The sequence below is a fragment of the Choloepus didactylus genome, chromosome X (genome assembly GCF_015220235.1).
Source record: "Choloepus didactylus isolate mChoDid1 chromosome X, mChoDid1.pri, whole genome shotgun sequence".
Taxonomy (NCBI): Eukaryota; Metazoa; Chordata; class Mammalia; order Pilosa; family Megalonychidae; genus Choloepus; species Choloepus didactylus.
In genome coordinates this window covers 54,421,912-54,443,194 of record NC_051334.1, presented here as the reverse complement: position 1 = coordinate 54,443,194, position 21,283 = coordinate 54,421,912, and the positions used below count along the sequence as shown (strand labels likewise).

The window sequence follows — 21,283 nt, the reverse complement described above, 5'->3', positions numbered from 1 at the left end:
GTTTGAACAGGAATAGAGATTTCTTTTTGGAATGTTTGGTAAAATTCCCCTGTTAAGCCATCTTGCCCCAGGCTCTTCTTTGTAGGAAGATTTTTGATAACTGGTTGGATCTCTATAATTGTAATTGGTTTGTTGAGGTCTTCTATTTCTTCTTGAGTCATTCTAGGTTGTTCACGTGTTTCTAGGAAATTGCCCATTTCCTCTAAGTTGCCAAGTTTTTGGCATAGAGTTGTTCATCATATCCTCTTATGATTTTAAAAATTTCTTCAGAATCCATAATTTTAATTTTGTTTACTTGGATCTTCTCTCTTTTTGACTTTGTCAGTCTAGCTAAGGTTTTGTCAATCTTGTTGATCTTCAGAAGGAACAAACTTTTGGTTTTATTTATTCTTTCTATCGCTTTTTTGTTCTTGAGAACATTTATTTCTGCTCTAATCTTTGTCGATTAACTTCTTTTCTTCTACTTGTTTTAGGGTTAATTTGCTGTTCTTTCTCTATCCTCTTCAGTTGTTCAGTTAGGTCTTTGGGTTTAGCACTTTCTTCCTTTCTAATGTATGTGTTTAGAGCAATAAATTTCCCTCTCAGCACTGCCTTTTCTGCACCCCATAGGTTTTTATATGTTATGTTTTCATTTTCATCTGTCTCCAGATATTTACATACTTCTCTTTCAATTTCTTCTTTGTACCTCTAATTCTTTAAGTGTGTGTTGTGTAGATTCAATACATTTTTGAGAGCTCTAGTTCTTTGGTGGTTATTGATTTCCAGCTGCATTCCATTATGGTCAGAAATATTAATTTGAATAATTTCAATATTTTAAAATTTGTTGTGACTTTTTTTGTTCATTAGCTTTTATATTTATTAAGAGAAAAATAATCATAAAAGAGAATGAGGAGGATTATGTTCAGCATTTAGTGGCCTATTGATGATCAGAATGCAGAATGCATACAATCACAAGAATACTATGGATGCCAAAATCACACCATGCAACCATTCACTCAGAAATATTTTTGAGGATCCAGGTAGTGTACAATAATATTTTAATATATGTGCAATAACTGCTAGGTATCTATCTCACAGATAGATATTCTTCTCCACTTAGACCAAAATTTTGGATTCCTTTCTTTTATTTTCCCAAGATGGACCCCAAAGAAGAATGCTTTAGAGCTGATAGCTTAGTTTCAGTGGCTGAGAGATCCCAAACAGAGTCAAGAGGCCACCCCAAAGGCCACTCCCATGCACCACATAGACATCTGTTTGCAGTTTCTAGTGTACTGGAATATAAGAAGGGAACACCCGAAACTGTTGAACTGTGGTCCAGCAGTCTTGACTCCCGATGATTATTGAATAATCATCATCTTGAAGATGATCGAACAACTCTTAAGGTGTGATGGACACTCTTTATTCAGTGTATGGACAGATGAGTAGAAACAAAGATGGAAATAAATAAACAATAGGGGGATGATGGACATAGGATGTTCTGGTATTCCTTTCTACCTCTATTTCTATTCTTACTTTTTATTTTTTGTGGAGTAATGAAAATATTAAAAAATTGGGTGATGAATGTACAACTGTATGATGATACAGTGGACCATTGACTTTACTTTGGATGATTATCTGATATGTGAATATATCCCAGTAAAATTGCATTAAAAAGTCATGGAGGATGTGGTCCACTGTGAGGGCAGTGAGGCAGGACTTCTTCAAGGAAGGCCTACTCCACCTTTCCCTACAATAGTGCCATGAAAACACTGAGGATGAGTCAGGGGAGAACTGCCTTACTCTTCTCATTTTTACACCTAATATCCAGAAGTAGTTAGACCTTCTCAGAGGTACCATAGACCCCAAAAATCTCTTCTTTTCTAAGGAGAACTTTAGCATCCCTTACCACAGTGTCAAGGAAATAAGCTTGAAAACAGAAAATATTTCTAAAGTAGAGACAAGTGTCAATGAGGCCACCACTGAAAGACAAGATTTTCTCCACACATTTCAACACTGTTTCCTCTAAGGTCTCCTCATCCTTCTGAACTGACAGATATTTGGAGACAATGTTTGCCTTGAGTATTTCTGTAAAATATTCAAACCTTCAGCCATATCTTTGAGGGATGCATTGTCCAGCCAAAATAAGACAAATAGAGGGTCAAGGTCTCCTCCAACATCTCCACATCATCATCACTGACTAAAATCTTGAAATGGTTTGTTGAGCAATCCTCCATCCTTCAGCTCCTCTAACCAGATCTTCTGCTTCAGGAATTCCTCTTCCTCTTTATGGCAGCCTCAGTAACACAGGGCAGGCTTTGCACAAAATGTGGCGTTTGTGAGCTGGGAGTTCCCTCAGAAGGGTGGTCTCCAAATTTGGGAAATCATAGTCAGACACATCAAGACTGGAGACTAAGAAGACATGAGTATCAATGATATTGACTTTATGAAGCTGAGCCAGACAGTCATTTTGGAGATCTTGCAGGATTTTTTCCTTATTGAAAGTCTGTGGTTTACTCATTTTGAGATTGTATAAATCGCTATCCACCTTGGTTCGAACAAAGTAGAAATTCTTCTTCATTTTTCTAATTGCTTTGGCAAGTTGTGTATCATTCTCTTTGAAGCGTGAAGAAGAAATGATAATAAAGAAGTCATACTCACCAAATTTCATTTCCTTTAGATAGTTCTGTGATGGGAATTTGGTGGTCCCAATGCCAGGCAAGTCCCACAATATCACATTGGAAAACTTCGGGTGTTTGTATGGCGTTCTCTTCATGGTTGTCTCTACGTACCCTATCTCAGCTGCATCTTCTCCTTCATGCCCCACACCCCTCAGGGCATTGATAAAACTGGATTTCCCTGACCCAGACTCCCCTGTCACAGCAATGTTTACTGAGGCATTCTCAATATCTTTCAGTGCATCACGGATCACAGAAATTGCCTTCTGAACATCTCCTTTCTCCAGAAGTGACTGAATCAAAGTGATGGTTTCCTCAGAGAGGATTTTGCTTTCCATCTTGAATTCCTTAAAAAAGTCTTCAAAGCTGGAGGTCAATTCATGAGCATTGGATTGAACAGGGGTGGAGGAAGGTGACTGACTCATGACCTTGAGCACTAGAAGGACCAGATCCTGAGAGAAAAGAGATTTCTGGTGTCAGAGATGAACTTTGAACGCTCTCCTCAAAGGAGCAGAAAATGCTGAGTCTGGTGTTGTGCTCTCTGCCGCCGCAGCACAGAAAACTCCTCTGCCTCAGACCTGTGGTTGTCAGTGAAATCCAGGTCCCCTGTTGTGACTTGTTTTGTGGCTCAGCATATTATCTATCCTGGAGAACATTCCATGCACACTAGAAAAGAATGTATATTCTGGTATTTTGAGGATCTATATATGTCTGTTAAGTCTAATTCATTTATCATTTTGTTTAGGTTCTCAATTTCCTTTTTGGTCCTTTGTCTAGTTCAATTTCCCTCCTCTAGTTCACATATTCTTTCTTCTGCCTCTTTAAATCTGCTTTCCTGTGTCTCTAGTATATTTTTAAGTAAACATTTCTGAAGCCTTTATTTACAAAAACTTTAAAAACAAATAATACCCTCTGTTTTGTAAATAATGTTTTGTTTAAAAAGGACCACCGAGATACAGCATTTTAATATGATGAATAAAGAATATACTGGGGAATAAAACCAGTGTGGCTAGCATTTGGAGATTTGCTAATAATACTGATTGAAGTGTAGAGAATACACACCATAACTTGTGTCCCACCAATTCAGGGTAGAGCTAATGAATACCAAAAAGTCTTCCCACATATGCTCTGGTCTGGTTATATATTCTGCATGGCTAAATATCTCACAGTTTCTTTTGTCAATGTATATAAAATAGGTTGCAAAGAGAAACATAGAAGATAAACAAGTATTACACTCCTTAGGTAATTTTATCAGATATATTAGCATTTTGTTGTTTTGCGCAAAATCTGTCCATTATTTATCCTTGTAGCAATGATGAAAGTGAAAGTTTTGTTTTCTAATTTAATTTGATACATAATACACCTAAAATTTGCTATCTTTGGATTTGAATGAAATTGATTTTTGGAACCAACAAATCAAGAGCATCATAGTATAGCTATAAAATTTTAAAAAATAAAGATAAATGGTAATAAAAAAAACAGATCAAAGGAAGTATGCTACCATAAAATAACTGCAGCTTCAACATCTTGGATACCATCTTCCTGGCAGATACTCAAAATCAAATCTTGAGGAATTTTTTCCTGAAGGGTGCAAAGCTGGTTTCAAAAATTCTTCAGTCACAGAGCAGCCTACAAATGCCAATTAGAAACTGACAGACACTAGATGTGCTTGGAAGATTAAACACTACATACAGAAACAGCTGTTACTAAGCTCCTCAGTAGTTTCTTTTGTTTTTTTTTTATGTTAGTCTTTCTGAATCAACCATTTGCACAATATATGTGCCTTATTCTGTGGGTCAAAAATAAGTAATTACTGTATAAAGTTGGCAGATGGTCATTTTTTCCAGCTAAAAGAAAGAAAAACCAAAAGTTCTGATAAAACAGAGGATTTAAGTCAGAGTCATGCTCTAAAGTGCAAAACTGATCGTCCACAATCTCAATAGCTAAAACTCCTGCAGAATGGGTGAGAGAGACATGAAACAGGGAAATAAATTACAGTCAATGCCAGTTAATTTAGGAAAGGGGAAAAACAAACCAACCCCAAGTAGGTAAAGTTTATCAAAATATCCAATATGGTGTAGCTTTCCCCACTTTCTTTCACACAAGTTTGCTAACAAGTGTATTAGGTTAAGGTCAAATTTAATATGAATGCTTTTCTGTTTATTAAGATCTGAGATAGGAACAATCATATTTAGTACTGAGAAGCAGAAAATAAAAGGGGCTGTGAAAGGGGAAAAAAAGGTTTTGTCTATTGTTCAAGGGATCCAACCAGAGATAAAGCCTATGTACAAGCATGTGTGAAGCTCAAATAAGATAAAAAGTACATAAGGTTATTTTGGGAATTGCAAGTCTATTTGGACATCTGTATAAAATTTGGCAGAACCACAACTTGCCAGAGTGCACTTTCACTATCTTCCCAGCAGATGTTGCTCTTGGGCCCCCTTTCCCTCAAGCCCGTTTTTTCCCTGACTGCAGCTATGCACTGGGTGCAGTCCAAAAACAGGTGGAAATCCAATCAGTGCAGCAGTTCTCCATGCGCACTGGAGAAAGCCAGCCCCATGTGTGGGTGTTGTGCACTGTGCAGTTCAGTGGAGAATCTGCTTAAGGGCACAGTGGGTGTGGTTATTCCTGTGTCTCTGAGTGGATCAATGTCAGGCTGTGGGGCTGTGAATTTCAACTTCCCCAGCCCTCAGCCAGCTCAGAGGTGTGCTTTTATTCGATCCACAAGATCCCTGCCTTCTGTGTGTCTGTGGGCCTCTGGGGTGGGTGAGACACGCAGCGGGAACCCAGACTGTCTCTCACGGGCTGACTGTCAGATTGGCTCTGCTTAGTTCTGCATACCCTCTCATCCTGAGGGGAGGGCTCCCCAGTTCTTCCCAGAGCCAAGCCCCCACAGTGGCCCACCTCAGGGCTGAGGGGTAGGCATGGCACTCTGCATCAAGGTTTCTGTGTTTGGCCAAGTCTGCTCATTCCCAAGTTTCTTCACAGGATCTCCCAGCTCCTGGACTGAGAAGAGTTATCTCCCCAGCTGGTTGCTGAGATGGGAGTGTGGGAGTGCAGAGCTCCTCCCTCTCCCACTCTGGCCTGCATGTAGCTGCAAGCCCCAGTGGAGGTCATGATTGAATAAACTCACCCTCTCCTTTCAGTCTTGATTTCTATGATTTTTCCTCCAGTTCCCCCCTTTATATTGTAGAGGTCCTTCTCTGGCTGCTCATACCCTAGAACTGCTGTCCAGTCATTTTCTGCCCTTTCTCTGGTTATTCCATGAGGGAGAAATTTGCTCTTCCTCTCCTATTCTGCTATCTTCCCAGAAGCTCTCTGGATGTGGCTGGAGATGTCCCAGAGTCACGGGTGCCTCCCCTGTGTGTCCTGTGAGGACAAAATTCATGTCCTCACTCAATTCTTTGTGTTTTTTTGACATGCTTTCAAATTTGCCTTTATGCACACCTATTGTATTCTTAATATCCTTTACCTCTTTGCTGTATTTTCCTTCATCTCCTTGAATTGATTTACCAGATTTGTTTGAACATCACTGATTAGTTGTTTTAAATGCTGTATCTCATTCTGAAGTTTTAGTTTTTTCCTTTGACTGGGTCATATATTCCTGTTTCTTAATATGGCTTATAATTTTTTGCTGGGGTCTAAGCATCTGATTTTCTTGGTGAGTTTGCTCTGGTGGTCAGTTTCTCTCACTTGCCTATGGTTTTCTCATTGATTGATTTTGTGATAAAGCTCTACTTTGACCCTTGATTCAACTTGTTTTAGACCTTTAGAATAGCTCGTATTTAACCGATCAGAATTTTTTCAGCTCTTATTCATCTGATTCTTGCCCTGGATATATGATGCAATTTTTGAGATTATACTATATTTGCAATTGTTTTTCCCTTCTATGAATGTTTCACTCCTCTGTGAATGTTAATCCATTCTGTTTGTTTTTTGGTTGCCTCTGTATGGTTTTACACTACTTTCATTATTTCTAGCTGTTTTACCTGGATGGCTAATTCTGGGAGGATGGTCCCACTGGAGAGGACCTCATCAAATTGTTTTTTTTCCAGTCAAAACAGGCTTGGAGACCCATGAAGGGTGTGTGAATCTGTTTCAAAGTGCCCTGGGGAGGAGACCAGGAAGGAGGCAGTCTTCTTTATGTCTCCTCAATTCTGTGCTTTCCTGGTGTATCCAGTAGATGGTGCTTTTCTTCCACCTATTCTCTGCAGTCCTAAGGTGGTACTGTGCCTTTCAACTGACTCCACCCCTGCTGGAGGCATTGTTGAGCTAGAGCCAGCCAGTCACTTTTGGCTGGGGTGAGTTGAAACTGTTACTCAGATCCCAGACTCTAGGATCTGAATTCTCTAAACAACAGCCACAAAGTGCACTGGACCAAGCTCCCCCTTTTCTGGGGAGGAGGGGGATAGCTGCCCTTCAGCAACATGTCCCTGGCTGCCCCAAAGTGTTACAGTGTCTCTCAATCAGCCCCATTTTCTCCTCTTCCAGACATGTGGTTAAGACAGAGGCTGCTGGTTGCTTTCTGTCTCGGGCAGAAACTGTTGCTATTCTTGTAGCTGGAATCTAGCACTCTGAATTCACTACTCAAAGGTGCATTCAGTGCCTGGGCTTGACCCCCCTTTTCTTGGGGAAGAACCATCCTTCAGGAAACGGTTTCCTGCCATGCTGCAATGTTATTGTGTCTCTCAATCTGTTCCACTTCCTCCTCTGCTGTGAGTGGGGTTGAAACAGGGTCTGCTGGCTGGCTTTCTGTCCTGGGTGGGTTGTAAATTTATCTGGTCCCAGAGTTGGTACACAGAAGTCCCAATTTGCTAATCATCAACTTCAATTAGTGCCTGACCGTATCTCTCCACCTCTGTTCCTGGGGGAGAGGGCTTCAATTTCCAGCCAGAGAGACTCCCAAGGCAGCATGCCTCACTAGTGGAGGATGGGCACCAGCCTCCACAGCATGGAGACATCTACTCAATGATCTTCACCTCAGTTTACCCGTGTCTTCATTTTGCTCTCCCCTGGATGGTGTACAGTGCTCTTCTGATCTCTGGTGTCCAGCAAACCATTGTTTCAGACAGTTTCTGGCTGTTCACTAGTTGCCATGGAGGATGAGCTGAATCCTAGAGCTCCCTATTCTGTCATCTTGGAAACTGTATCTCCTCTAGGGTTTTATTTTGATTGGCTATGTGTTAAGGCTCTTCTTTTTTTTTTATAGCTAATACATATTGAGTGCTTATCATGTACTAATTTCTGTGTATTTCATAAAGGTTATCTCCTCATTTCATCTTTTTTTAGATATATTCACATACCACACAGTCATACAAAACAAATTGTACATTTGATTGTTCATAGTACCATTACATAGTTGTGCATTCATCACCAAAATCAATGCCAGACACCTTCATTACCACACACACACAAATAACAAGAATAATAATTAAAGTGAAAAAGAGCAATTAAAGAAAAAAGAACATTGGGTCCCTTTGTTTGTTTCCTTCCCCATTTTTCTACTCATCCATCCATAAAATAGACAAAGGGGAGTGTGGTCCTTATGGCTTTCCCAATCCCATTGTCACCCCTCATAAGCTACATTTTTATACAATCGTCTTCAAGATTCATGGGTTCTGGGTTGTAGTTTGATAGTTTCAGGTATCTACCACCAGCTACCCCAATTCATTAGAACCTAAAAAGGGTTGTCTATATTGTGCATAAGAGTGCCCACCAGGGTGACCTCTGGGCTAGTTTTGGAATCTCTCTGTCACTGAAGTTTATTTCATTTCCATTCACATCCCCCTTTTGGTCAAGAAGATGTTCTCCATCCCACGATGCCAGGTCTACATTCCTCCCCGGGAGTCATATTCCACGTTGCCAGGGAGATTCACTACCCTGGATGTCAGATCCCACGTAGGGGGGAGGGCAGTGATTTCACCCACCATGTTGGCTTAGCTAGAGAGAGAGGGCCACATCTGAGCAACAAAGAGGCATTCGGGAGGAGGCTCTTAGGCACAATTATAGGGAGGCCTAGTCTCTCCTCTGCAGTGACACTCTTTCCAAGGGTAAATCCTATGGTAGAGGGCTCAACCCATCAAACCACCAGTCCCCTATGTCTGTGAGCACATTAGCAACCATCGAGGTGGGGCAGGCCAATACCCCTGCATTCTCCACCAGCTCCTCAAGAGGGCTCTGCATATTTTTTTCCTTGTTTTTTTTTAAACTTTTTTTTTAAATCAACTGTATAAAAAATAAAAAAATAAAAAAAATTTAAAAAACATACAATAAAAGAACATTTCAAAGAGACCATAACAAGGGAATAAGAAAAAGACAACTAACCTAAGATAACTACTTTACTTCCAACATGTTCCTACTCTACCCCAAGAAAGTTACCTGATATAGCAACATTTCTGTGAACTTGTTCCTACTATACCCATCAGAAATTAACAGACCATAGTCATTCCTGGGCATTCCCAGAATATTAAATTTACCCACGATAGCTTATCTGTTCTTATTGGATTATCGTTCCCCCTTCCTTAATTGCTCTCTATTGCTAGTTCCCCTACATTCTACATTATAAGCCATTTGTTTTACATTTTTCAAAGTTCACATTACTGGTAGCATATAATATTTCTCTTTTTGTGTAAGGCTCTTCTTTGATGCTTGTTTCTGCTTATACTGAACCTTTAGAGTCACCTGTGTTTAACTGTTCAGCTTTTCTCAGGTCTTCTGCACCTGTTTCCTGCCCTGGACATGCAGTACAACTTTTAATATTTCCCTCTAATGTGCAATTGTTTCACTTCCAGGTGAAAGCTTTCTGTCCTCCATTCCTTCTCTGAGAATCCCTGATATTTTCTGTTTGTTTTTGAGCAGAATTTTCTCCCAAGTTTGTATGATTTGTTCATCTGCTTTCCCTCACTGAGTGTCTCCTTTTCATTACTCTTTTCAGTCCTGGGACCTGTTGTGCCTTACAGCAGTTCAGTTTTCCCATTTTCTGTGAGGATTTTCTGCCTCCTGTAACTTCCCTGTTAGGGTATCCCATCCCAGGGATCCAGATGGGTCAACGATCAAAAAAGCCAAGTTTCTTGTTTAGGTGCTCCAGCAATTGGAACCCAGGTTGAGTGTGTGCACCTTTGCCAACAGTTCTTCCTTGGGTTTCTTTTGTTTCCTGATGGCCCTTTTGTATGCATGTGTTCACTAATTGCTTGGGCTCTGATCTGGGTCTCTGCAGCCTTGAAACCCTGTGCCTGGATATGCATGGTGTTCTAATTTGCTGCTGTGAGTGGCTCTGTGTTTTGAATCCACTGCAGGAGGTATCCAACTGTGTTGCCCTTGTATGTCTTTCAAATTGCATGGAAGAGGGGGAGGGATCTGAATTAAGTTTGTGATTTTTTCTTTTTCTTTGATTCAGTGGTTTTGGAGCCTTTCTTCATTCTCTGTTGTCCTCCAGAGTTCCAAGCAAGTGGAATATGTACTTTTATTAGTTGTTTCTGAGGGGAGACTTTTCCAGGGGATACCATTCATCACCATGTTGATTACATCCTGCCTGTCTGTTGGTTTGGTACAGCCTATGGGGTAAGAATGGTTTTTATATTTTTAACGGTGAAATAAGTACCCACATAATAGCCTCAATTTTGTCTCTTGACCCTTAAAAATATTTTAAAATCTGAAACATTTACTATCTGGCCCTTTAAAAAAAATTGCTACCTTTGCCTTAGAGGATAAATTATTTCTAGGTTATGTTTCAACCTGACCCTCTAGGAATTCAGATGGCTGATTCTCTTTCCATAGTATTTTGTAGTTTTAAGTGTGCAATTTTTTCACTTCCTTGGTTAAATTTATTTCTAGATATTTTATTCTTTTAGCTGCTATTGTAAATGGAATTGTATTCTCACTTTCCATTTGGATTTTTCATTGCTGGTGTACAGAAGCACAACTGATTTCTGCATCATGTTAATCTGGTACCTGCAACTGTGACTGAATTTGCTTATTTGTGCTAGTGGTTTTCTTGTGAATTCCTTGGGATTTTTCTATATAAAGTATCATGTCACCTGTGAATACAGATAGTTTTACTTCTCCTTTCCAATTTGGATGTCTTTTATTTCTTTTTCTTGCCTAATTGCTCTGCCTAGAGATACCAGTACGATATTGAATAGCAACAGTGTAAATTTGTCATGTTTCCAATTTCAGGGTAAAATATTTTTTTTTCTTTCTCCATTGATTATGATGTAATTCTGGGTTTTTCATACATACCCTTTATCATCTTGATGAAGTTCCCTTCTATTCCTACTTTTCTGATTGTTTTAAATAATGAAATTGTGATTGATTTCATTTGGACTTTTCATCAATCTTCTTAATTGTTTTTTTCTATTCTCTAATTTGTCTATAAGCTAATCTTTATCATTTTCTTCCTTCTGCTAAGTTAGGTATAGTTTGCTCTTCTTTTATTAGTTCCTCAACATGTGAAATCAGGTCATTGATTTGAGTATTTCTCCTTTTGTAATGTAGGTGTTTTCAGCTATAAATTTGCCTCTGAACACTGCCTTTCCTCCATCCCATATATTTTGGAATGCTGTGCTTTCATTTTCACTCATCTCAAAATATTTTTTATTTTCCTTATCTGTGCATTGTCCAGCTTTTCTTCTGTTATTGATTTCTAGCTTCATTCCATTTTTTGTCAGAGAAGATACTTGCATTATTTCAATCTTTTGCAATTTAGTGAAACTTGTTTTATAACCTAACATATGGCCTATCCTGGGATGATTCATGTTCAATAGAGAAAAGTGCACATTCTGCTCTTGCTGGGCAGAGTGTTCTGTATATGTCTTTAGGTCTATTAGTTTTCTTTTTTAAATATTTTTACCTCCTCTGTTTTCTTATTTATCTTCTCTATGGAATTCTATCTATTACTGAAAGTGGTTGTTGAATTCTTCAACTGTGTTAGTTTGCCAGTTCTGCTATAACAGATACTATCTATTGGTTGGCTTACACAATAGGGATTCATCATCTCACAGTTTGTGAGGCCAAAAGTCCAAAATCAAGTATCAGTAGGCTATGCCTTTTTTGAAGTCTGTAGGATTCTGTTGGTGGCTTATTGACAATCTCTGTCTCTGTCACATGCCAATCGGTCTCTGTCCATCTCCTCCTGAGGATTCTACTTCTGTGTTCAAATTTCCTTTGTTTATAATGACTCTAGTCATATAAGATTAAGGCCCACTCTGTTTCAGTTTGGCCTTATACAAATAGGATCTTCAAAGATCCTATTTACAAATGAGTCCACACCCATAAGACCCAGAGTTAGGAATTGAACATGTCTTTGTGGAGGAAATGATTCAATCTACCGTAAAAACTACTATTGTAGAACAGTCTATTTCTCCCTTGAATTCTGTCAGTTTGCTTCATGTATCTTGCAGCTCTGTTATTTGCTGCATAAATGTATATAATTATTTCATTTTTTGAGGGATTGATTCTTTTATTAGTATAAAGTGTCCTTCTTTGTCTCATAACTGGAATGTTATTAGTATATCCACTTCAGCTCTCTTTTAGTTACTATTTGCATGGAATATAGTCTCCATTCTTTCACTTTCAACCTATTGGTATCTTTAGATATAATGTGAACCTTATAAATAGTATATATTTCTACAATTTTTATATCCTTGCTGCCAATCTCTGACTTTTGATTAGAGAGTTTAGGCCATTTACATTCATAGTAATTACTGATAAGGGAGAACTTTCTTTGGCCATTTTACAATTTGGTTATTGTAAGTCTCAGGCCTTATTAGTTCCTCCTTTTTATCCATTTATGCCTGATTTTTTGTATTTTTGATCTTTTACAGTGAAAAAGATTGATTCTATTCTCATTACATTTTCTGTATGTATTTTTGGATATTTTCTTTGTGGTTTCTCTGGGATTTACATTTAACATAAACATTTAAAAATCTAGTTAGAATTGGCACCAATTTAACTTCAATTGCATGCAAAATCTTTGCTCCTATATCCACTCCTCCCTTTATACTTTTCTTGTCACATATGTTAGATGTCTCCAGTAAAACAAGAAATGATGGGACACACACACAAACACATTTATCCATCCATCCACATGCATATATTTACATACACACATACACATACATATATATATATGTAAATGCTAAGTGATTTATTAGAAGAATTGGCTTATGTGACATGGTGATTGGCAGCTCTGAATTCCATAGAGCAGGCTGCAAGTTGGGAATTCTGTGGTGATGTTCAATTCTCCAGGAGAAGCACAAGTTGGGAACTCCAATGAAGGTGATAATGAACTTCCCAGGACAAGCTGGCTGGCTGAAGTGGAGAGAGAAATTCTTCTTTTTGCTTCTGAAATCATCAGTTCTCCATTTAAGGTTTTCATCTGAATGGGTGGATGAAGACACTTCTCTCATTGCTGAAGGCAATCTCATTTGTTGAGATTACCCCATACCCCTTATTCCCCCTACTATTTGTATATTATTTGTATATATTTTTGTCACTATTTTATTATTCATCTGCCCATACACTGGTTAAAGGGAGTGTCAGTCACCAGGTTTTCACTATCATGTGGTCACATGATAAAAGCTATATAGTTATACAATTATCATCAATAATCAAGTCTACTAGGTTACTATTGAACAGATTCAGGTATTTACTTTTGGCTACTCTAATACACTAGACACTAAAAAGGAATATCTATATAATGTGTAAGAATAACATCCAGATTGACCACTTGACTCTATTTGAGATCTCTCAGCCACTGAAGCATTGTTTAATTTCTTTTCCCCCTTTTGGTCAAGATGGCATTCTCAGTCCCACAATGTCAGAACCAGGCTCATCCCTGGGAGACCTGTCCCTTGTTGCCTGGGAGACTTACACCCCTGGGAGTCATGTCCCACCAAGGTGGGGGTAGTGAGTTTATTTGAAGAGTTGCCAGCACCATTTTTTGAAGAGACTATTCTTTCCCAATTGAGTGGTATTTTTCCCCTGTCAAAAATCATTTGGCTATAAATGTGAGGTTGATTTCTGTACTTTCAATTTGATTCCATTGATCTGTATGTGTGTCCTTATGCAGCCATGATGTTTTTCTAACTAATTCTTACAGTTTTATTGAATTTTCAAAACCAAATATACATTAGTAACACTCAATGCTATAATTACTCCATGGCACCTCTGATGATGGGAAAAGGACTCAAAATCCCTGTTGAGTTTGATTTGGGAAACTGTATATTTAATTTGCATATTTGATTATGGGTAATAATACTTATCTAAGAATTCCATTATATTTTAGTTGAAAGATTACAGTAACACTTCTATAAAGGCAAGCTGTTTTGATTACTGTGCCTTTTTAATAAGTATTAAGATCAGGAAGTGTTACTCCTCCAGCTTCATTCTTCTTTGTCAAGAGACTTTAGCTATTTGGAGCCCATTACCCTTCCATACAAATTTGATGATTGGGATTTCCATTTCCATGGAAAGGTTATTGGAATTTTGATTGGGATTGCAATAAATCTATAAATTGCTTTAGGTAGGATTGACATATTAACAATATTTATCTTTCCAATCCATGACACATAATGCCCTTCCATTTATTTACATCTTCTTTGATTTCTTTAAGCAATGTGCATAGTTATCTGTTTACAAGTCCTTTACATCTATGTTTAGATTTATTCTGAGATATTTGTTTTCTTTGTTGCTATTGTGAGTAGAATTTTTTCATGAATACTTCTGTTCATTGCTTGTGTATATAAACACTACTGATTTTTTGTATTGGTCTTGTACTCTGCCACATTCCTGTATTTATTTATTAGCTTTTGGAGCTTTGTTGTGGATTTTTCAGTATTTTCTGAATATAGGATCATGTCATCTGCAAATAGGGAACAGGTTACACCTTCCTTTCCAATTTTGATGCCTTTTAATTCTTTTTCCTGCCTAATTGCTCTGGCAAGGACTTCCAATACAATTTTGAATGACAGTGCTGACATGGGACATCCTTGTTTTGTTCCTGTTCTTAGAAGGAAAGATTTCAGTCTCATACCATTAAGAAGGATGTTAGCTGTGGGCTTTTCATATATGCCCTTTATCATATTGATGAAGTCTCCTTCTATTTTGAGTGTTCTCAGTGTTTTTATCAGGAAAAGGTGCTAGATTTTGAAATGGACTTTTCTGCATCAATCAAGATGATCATGTGGTTTTGTTCTTTCATTGTGCTAATGTGGTGTTTTACATCAATTGATTTCTTATGTTGAACCAACCTTGCATAACAGGGTTAAATCCCACTTGATCACAGCATATAATTCTTTTAATATGCTCTTGGATTCGGTTTGCTAGTATTTTGCTAAGGATTTTTGCATCTATATTCATAAGAGATATTGATATGTAGTTGTCTTTTCTTGTGTATTTATCTGGCTTTCGGATGAAGGTGATGTTGGCCTTGTACAATGAAGTGGAGAGTGCTCCCTCCTCTTCAATTTTTTGGAAGAATTTGAGCAGAATTGGTTTTAAGTCTTCTTGGAATGTTTCATAGGATTCCCCTGTGAAGCCAGCTGGACCTGGGATTTTGTTTGTTGGGAAGTGTTTTTACTGATTCAATCCCTTTAATATTAATTGGTTTTTGAGATCTTCTGTTTCTTATTGAGTCAATGTAGGTAGTTTGTGTGTTTCTAAGAATTTGCCCATTTCATCTAGGTTATCTAATTTATTGGCATACATTTGTTCATAGTATGCACTTATAGTTCTTTTTATTTCAGTGAGGTCAGTAGAGATGTCCCTTTTTTCATTTCTGATTTTAGTTATTTGTATCCTCTCTTTTTTTCTTTGTTGGTTTAGCTAAAGGTATGCCAACGTTATTGATATTTTTGAAGAACTGTCTTTTGGTTTTGTTGATTCTCTCTTGCTTTTTTGTTTTCTAGTTCATTTATCTACACTCTAAACTTTGTTATTTCTTTCCTTCTGCTTGCCTTTGCTTTATTTTGTTCTTCTTTTTCTAGTTCTTCCAGTTTTGAGGTTAGGTCTCTGATCTGAAATCTTTCTTCTTTTTTAGTGTAAGCATTTAGAGCTATATATTTCCCTTTCAATACTGCCTTTAAAAAATTCCCTAAGTTCTGGTATATTGTATTTTCATTTTTATTCTCAAGATATTTCCTTATATTGCTTGCATATTCCTCTTTAACCCACTGGTTGCTCAAGAGTATGTTTCTTGATTTTCACATATTTGTGAATTTTCCATTTCCCCTCTGTTAATGATTTCTTGCTTCATTCCCTTGTTGTCAGAGAGTATATGCTGTATGATTTTTGTATTTTTGAATTTATTGAGACTTGTTTTGTGACCCAACGAAAGGTATCCTGGAGAATGATCAATGTGTATTCAAGCAGAATGTGTATTCTGCTTTTGTTGGGTGCATTGTCCTAAATATATCTGTTAGGTCTAGTTGGTTTAGTGTATCATTCACATCCTGTTCTTCCTTATTGATCTTCTGACTAGATGTTCTATCCATTAGTGACTGGTGTGTTAAGTTCTCCTACTATTAATGTAGAACTGTCAATTTCTCTCTTTAAATCTGTCAGTATTTGCTTCACACATTTTGGAGCTCTGCAGTTAGGTGCATATATATTTATAACAGTTACCTCTTCTGGTTGAATTGTCCACTTTATCATTACATAATGACTATTTTTGCCCCTCATAACTATTTTTGACCTAAAGTCTATTTTATCTGATATTAGTATATCCACTTCATCTCTCTTTTGGTTACTAGTTGCATGGTATAATTTTTCCATCCTTTCTCCATCAACATACTTATATCTTTGAATTTATGGTGAGTCTCTTAAAGATAACATGTAGTTGGGTTACTTTTTTCCATCTGCCAATCTCTGCCTTTTGACTTGAGAGTTTAATCATTTATATTTAAATCATTATTGATAACACAAGTCCTCTCATGGCATTTTGCTATTTAGCCTTTGTAAATCTTATACCATTTTTTTGTCCCTCACTTCTGTTATTTGGTTTTTTGAAGTGTATCATATTTTGCACCTTCTCATTTCTATCTGGATATACTTTTCATCTATTCTCCTTGTGTTTGCCATGGGGTTAAAATTTAACATCCTAAATATATAACAATCATATATGGTTTGATACTAAGGTAACTTCAATAGCATGTACATCTACTTTTTCTATACTCCTCTATCCCCACACCTTTTTAATTTAAACATTTTTATTGTGAAATATAACATATACAGAGAAAAGTGATAACCTTCAAAGTACAGTTTAACAAGTGGTTATAGAGCAAATTTCAAAGAATGGTATGGATTACAGTTCCACAATTTCAGTGTTTTCCTTCCAGCTGTTCTAATACACTAGAGACTAAAACAAATCTATATAAAGTTTCAGTAATTATAATCCTTTGTTAAATCTTTTTTGTCTGCTGCTACTCCTCCCACACATTTGATCACTCTCTCAATCTTCAAGGATATCTGGGCAATGATCACTCTAACTTGTTTATATCGAAAGGGTTATCAACATTATGGGGGAAGGAGGATGCAGCTGGTTGGTGTTCTTGAAGATACTGGTGCCTGGGACTTATCTGGTATAGGAACAAACTGGAGGCTTTAAGTTTCTGAAAAATAAACTTAGTGAATGAAATATTTATAGAGTCTCAGATAGACACCTGGATATTTTTAGGGTTTTCAGGAATACTGTTGGTTTGGGCTTGGCATACTGTGGAATTTGGAATATCTAGCTGAAGCTTGCATAAGAATAACCACCAGGAGAGCCTCTTGACTTTATTTGAAATCTCTTAGCCACTGAAACCTTATTTTGTTGCATTTCCTTTCCCCCTTTTGGTCAAGAAGGGATTATCAATCCCATGAAGCCAGGGCCAAGTTCATTCCTGGGAGTCATGTTCCATGTAGAGGGGAGGGAAATGAATTTATTTGCAGAGTTGGGCTTAGAGAGAGAAAGGCCACATCTGAACAACAAAAGAGTTTCTCTAGAAGTGACTTGGGCAAAATTATAGGTAGGCTTAGCCTCCCCTTTACAAAAGCAAGTTTCATAGGAACAAGCCTTAAGATCAAGGACTTGACTTATCAAGTAGGAGTCCCTAATGTCACATAGCATATATTTGTCCAAAATAAACACTCAATGTCTCACATTATCCTCACCTAGATGTACAATCATCATCACACTCAATTTTAGACTATTATAATACAAAACAACCCATAACTATTATCACTCCCAATTATTTATACCACTCTGCTCTTAACTCCTTGTACACATGTCATATATTTGAAGTAGATCATGCAAGAACTTATTCATATTTGTAGAGCTGTTCTGTGAGATACTTGACTTTAAACAACCCCTTTCAATCATATTCACTGAAATGAGGCACAGATAATTATAATCCCATTAATGAACTATCATCACCATTGTTCATTCCCATGCATTTCATTTCAACCACATTAACAAGTCTGGACATATTACATAATCACTCCCCCTTCTCTAGCTTCTATTTCTAGGACCCCTATATTCTACATTTTAAGACTCTGAGTTTACATTATCTAGGGCATTCATATTAGTGAAATCATAAATTAGCTCTCCTTTTGTGTCTGCCTTATTTCACTCAGAGTTATGTCCTCAAGGTTCATCGATGTTGTCACATGTTTCAGGCCCTCAATCTTTCTTACTGTACATAATATTCCATTGTATGTATATACCACATTTTGTTTATTCACTCGTCTGTTGAAGGACACTTGGATTGTTTCAATCTTTTGGCAATTGTAAATAATGTTGGTATGAACATTGGTGTGCAAATGTCTGTTCATGTCACTGCTTTCAGATCTTCTGGGTATATACCGAGTACTGGAATTGCCAGGTCATAAGGCAACTCAATATTTAGTTTTCTGAGGAACCACCAAACTGTCTTCCAAAGTGACTGCACCATTATACATTCCCACCAGCAGTGGATAAGTGTTCCAATTTCTCCACATCCTCTCTAGCATTTGTAGTTTCTTGCTTGTTTAATGGAAGCCATTTATGTAGGTGTGAGATGATGTCTCTTTGTGGTTTTGATTTGCATTTCCCAAACAGCTGATGATGATGAGCAACTTTTTCATGTGCTTTTTAGCCATTTTTATTTCCTTTTTAGAAAAATGTCTATTCGTATCTTTTGCCCATTTTATAATTGGGTTGTTTGTACTTTTGTCATTGAGTTGTAGGATTTCTTTATATACACTGGATATCACTCCCTTATTGGGTATATGTTTTCCAAATATTTTCTCCCATTGAGTTGGCTGCCTCTTCATCTTTTTGACAAAACCCTTTGAGGCACAGAAGCATTTGATTTTGAGGAGTTACCAGATATCTATCTATCTATATATAGATATATCTATCTATCTATATATATCTCTCTCTATATATATATTCATTGCTTGTACTTTGGGTGTAAGGTCTAAGAAGATACCTCCTATTAATAGTTCTTGAAGATGTTTTCCTATATTATCTTCTATGAATTTTATGGTACTGGCTCATATATTTAGGTCTTTGATCCACTTTGAGTTAATTTTTGTATAAGGTGTGAGGTAGGGGTCCTCTTTCATTCTTTTGGATATATATATATATATATATATATATATACAGTTCTTCCAGCCCCATTTGTTGAAGAGACTATTCTATCCCAGTTCAGTGAATTTGGTGGCCTTGTCAAAAATCAGTTGATCTTAGACCTGGGGGTCTATTTCTGAACTCTTGATTTGATTCCATTGATCAATATGTCTATCTTTGTGCCAGTGCCATGATGTTTTGTCCACTGTGGCTTTATAGTAGGCTTTAAAGTCATGTACTGTAAGTCCTCCCACTTTGTTTTCCTTTAAGAATGTTTTTGGCATTTTGAGGCCCATTTCCCTTCCAAATAAATTTGATATCTAGCTTTTCCAAGTCTGCAAAGTAGGTTGTTGGAATTTTTATTGGCATTTCATTGAATTTGTAGATCAATTTGGGGAGAATTGACATCTTAATGATGTTTAGCCTTCCTATACATGAACACAGAATGTCTTTCCACCTATTTAGGTCCTCTTTGATTTCTTTAGTAGAATTTCATAGTTTTCTGTGTAGAGGTCTTTTACATCCTTGGTTAAGTTTATTCCTAGTGCTTGAATCTTTTAGTTGCTATTGTGAAGGGAATTTTTTTCTTGATTGCCTCTTACATTAGGTCATTACTAGTGTATAGAATCATTACTGATTTTTGCTCATTAATCTTGTGTCCTGCCACTTTGCTCAATTTGTTTATTAGCTAAGGTAACCTTGTCATGGATTTCTCAGGATTTTCCAAATATAGGATCATATCATCTGCAGATAATGAAAGTTTTACTTCTTCCTTCCAATTTGGATGCCTTTTATTTCTTTCTCTTGACTAATTTCTCTGGCTAGAACTTTTAGCACAATGTTGAATAAAAGTGGGCATCCTTTTCTTATTCCTGATCTTGGGGGAAAGGTGTAAGTTTCTCACCATTGAGTACTATGCTGGCTGTGGGTTATATATGCCCTTTATCTGCTTAAGGGCACAGTGAGTCTGGTGATTCACAGGCCTCCAAGTGGATCTTGGAGGCCTCCAGGCTGTAGGACTGTGAGCTTCATCCTCCCAAGCCCTCCAGCCAGCTCAGGAGTGCACTTTTAGTTAGAGCACAAGATCCCTGCCTGCCACGAGCCCACAGGCCTCTGGGTGGGAGAATGGTTCCTGGTGCATCTGTGTGGCATTCTCCCTGTCCTTGTCTTTCCACCTGTGCATACCATTGGCCTCTGTGGAGAAGAGACACAGGCAGTGGAATACAGACTGTCTCTGTCAGATCATCTCTGCTTAGCTCTGCATCCCCTCTCCTCCCAAGGCATGGGTCCCCCAGTCCTCCCAATGCCAGAACCCCACAGTTACCCACCTCAGATCTGAGGGGTAGGCACTGCACACTGCAATAAGTCTCTGTATTTGGCCAACACAGGTATGCTGGTTCCCAAGTTCCTTCATGGAAGCTTCCAGCTGTTGGCTGAGAAGGGTTATCTCCCAAGCTGGTTGCTGAGATGGGAGTATGGGAGTGCAGAGCTCCTTCCTCTCCCACTCTGGCCTGCAGGTAGTTGCCAACCCCAGCAGCAGTCATGACTGAATAAACTAACCCTGTCCTTTCAGTTGTAATTTCTCTGCCTTTTCATCCAGGTCCCCCCTATATATTGTAGAGGTCCTTCTCTGGCAGCTTGTACCCTGGAACAACTGTCCTGTTCATTTTCTACATTTTCTGTAGATATTCCATGGAGGAGAAGTTTTCTCTGCTTCTCCTATTCTGCCATCATCCTGGAAGTTCCCCTCCCTTTTTTTTGTTCCTGTTCCTGGTTAATATCTTTACACATTTTATGTCTCAAACTATAGATTTATCATTACTTTTATGCATTTTCACTTTAGCACCTGTAAGAAGTGGATTTTCATGCCAAACAACACACCACAATCATACTGGCATTTGCATTTACCCAAATGATTACCATTAAGATAGATCCTTTTTTTCTTTATGCCACTTTGAACCGCTATCTAGTTTCCTTTCCTTTCAGGCTGAAGAACTCCCTTTAGCATTGTCCAGTGTTGATGAACTCCCTCAGCCTTTGT

The 21,283-nt window shown here is 37.8% G+C and overlaps 1 pseudogene; it reads right to left on the bottom strand.

The window, feature by feature from the left end:
- Positions 1-1,813: 1,813 nt before the first annotated feature.
- Positions 1,814-3,079, bottom strand: LOC119522145 (annotated as a pseudogene).
- Positions 3,080-21,283: the final 18,204 nt, after the last annotated feature.